The following is a 2,628-nucleotide window of genomic DNA, read 5'->3' on the forward strand; positions in this document are numbered from 1 at the left end:
CTGAAGTAGGAGCAACAATATGGAATAAGAATCAAGAAAGGTCGATACCCCAATCGAAGGCAATAAGCGTTTAGATTATGGGTCTCCTACTCTCAGATTTCTTTCAAATTCGAGAACAATCCTCCACCATTTCTCTTCAAACTTATTCGTACAGTTTCTCAACAAGATTACCCACAAGTTCTATGATGGAATAGAGTGCTGAAAGTGCCCAGAAACCATTCCCCCAATTCAATCCGCCATTGAAGAACTTCAAGAAAAACTTGAAAATCCAATCCGAGGATGCATGATGACTCATCGAGCAAGAATGATTCCAATCAGTTTCTGCACCTCCAAGGAATGCTTCCATAGAAACCACGAAAAAAAAATAACCTCAAGAGCGTGCCAAATTGAAGGAAATAGGTTTCGAAATTAAATTGGGGATAAGAGTCAAAATTCCTATCTACGATCTCTTTTCCTTCAAATTAAGGATTCCTCTAGCTTCGGAGGAAGAAGTTGAGTAAACTTGATGAAGGAATCGAGAGCTGAAACGTCGTAGAATAAGCTACCCACGAGATCAAAAATCTGGCATTTCAAGTGAGTTGCATATCGAGAACGATTTCTAGAAATTAAGGTCCTACACTCAAAGACGTTCCTCCAAACCAATTCCTTTAGCCTAAAGATAGGATATGGAAGAGGTTCATTGAAGAAATAGGGCCTTGAAACCCCTAGAATCGGCTACCCAATAAGAAATCCTTTGTTTTATCTCCAACGATAAATCAGATTTTAGATGAACTTTGGTAGCGAATATCTTAGGCTACGATCCACAAGAAGTTATCAAATAAATCCCTACCCTTTCTTGTAACATACATCTTTAAGTTTCACGAAGAAATCGAGGAGAGAAACGCTGTAAATGTGGTTGTACAGGCCAAGTTTCAGATGGCGGCGATGCGAAAAATGCGCATCTTCTTCCTGTTCAAAGGAAGAAAACGATGATACGGCCAGTTCAACTGAACTGTCCAAGTCAACTTAAAATTTGACCTTTTCTCAGGTTTTCTCAGTAGATCTTATCTTATGAAATGTTGTATGAATCCTTATGCCGAGAGGCTATAGATGGTAATGAAGTTTGGGAGTTATTGGAAAACTTTACTTAGCGAAACCAAGATATGGGAGAAAATGCTCATCACGATCCATATGACTTTACCTCCTAGGATAACTAAAGTGGTATCCCTGAAATAATAGATTCCCCAGATGTACCCTTGGTCTCTAATAGATACTACGTGCACAATATCATGCTGGGCTATTCCTAAGAACTTATAAGTTCCAAGCTTGACCCAAGACGTTATGCATAAACCTAGGATCACCAGGAATCCAAGAAAATACCTAGGTTAATGCAAACATCATGCTTAACTAGTTGCTAGGATCCATGCCTGAAGTAACCATTATCTCACTTCACGAAGTGTACCGCGAGGCCCCTATTTCTCTCTAGGTGGGATGCTATGGTATATGTACCATGAGCAGGATTCCATGATGAACTTATTATCTCCCTCACCTAAATGAGATGCCCTGCACCACGATTTGCTAGCAGGATCCCACGATTATGACAACGCCACCTATTCACTCAAGGGGAGAAAATTAAGAGTTACTTCAGAAGAGTTTTCATGGTTCAAATACGATGCATGACATGACAACCTCTAAGGTTTAGTTCCTGAAAACGAAACAAGAAGTCATATCCTAGCTCAAGGTTTAGACATGCTCCAGATTACCAACTATTTTCTGTACGGTCTATTTTATATGACACGAGAATAAATTCAAGATTTCAAGTTGGTTGGAGCAAGTTCGGAACCTAAAACTCATGCTAGTTATTATGGGTTCAAATGATTACGTTACAAACATACAAGATTGAGAACCAACAACAATACCTCAAGCAGAGGTCATGTTCATGAAGCCTTGGAAGGCATGAAGCGGAGCAAGTTCGGAATAACTCAAGAATGTTACACCTTATGCCTCAAGAAAATTTGTGTCTTCGCATCCAATGCTTTGGAAATACCCTTTTGTTTTAAAATGTCTTGTGTTGTCGTTCCTTATTCTGTGTTTCCGCATCAAGGTCATTTCATAAAAGTCCTACCGGGAGTTGAACCCAAGTCGTTGGATTCAAAGTCCAAAATGCTAACCACTACACCATAGAACCCCTTGTAAAAATTTATTTTGGAATGGTTTTTCTATTTTATGCAGATTCCACAAGAAGAGAGATCCTATCACGAGTCAAACTCAAGTTATTGGATTCAAAGTTCTAGAGCTGTTTTATCTAACTCATTGTGATCTTGAGCACCTTTAGAGTGGTTGCAGAAGTAACCCTCCAATGTTTATTGAAGCTCTTGGAGAACATGTAATTTTATATATTTCTTATAGTTAATTTATATATTGTTGTATATTACAAACAAATTGAAATAATACTTTACATCCCCGTCTTCCTTTCTTCCATGCAAAACTTAACATGAAAACTATATTATTTCAATATTCACTCGAGAAACAAGGGGTGAAAACTATATTATTTCAAACCCTCCATTATTGTTTCTACTTTGTGTGAAAATGCTTCCACTAAATCATGTTACTAACTAGTTTGTTTGGTTCGGTTCAATTCTTGGGTCG

General features: G+C 38.2%; 1 non-coding gene across 1 annotated transcript; it reads right to left on the bottom strand.

Moving 5' to 3' along the window:
• Positions 1 to 2,095: 2,095 nt before the first annotated feature.
• On the bottom strand, positions 2,096 to 2,167 carry TRNAQ-UUG. Its single transcript has one exon. It is a non-coding gene; the product is annotated as a tRNA-Gln (tRNA).
• Positions 2,168 to 2,628: the final 461 nt, after the last annotated feature.

This window comes from Cucurbita moschata, unplaced genomic scaffold (genome assembly GCF_002738365.1).
Source record: "Cucurbita moschata cultivar Rifu unplaced genomic scaffold, Cmos_1.0 Cmo_Scf00046, whole genome shotgun sequence".
In the NCBI taxonomy this organism is placed as follows: Eukaryota; Viridiplantae; Streptophyta; class Magnoliopsida; order Cucurbitales; family Cucurbitaceae; genus Cucurbita; species Cucurbita moschata.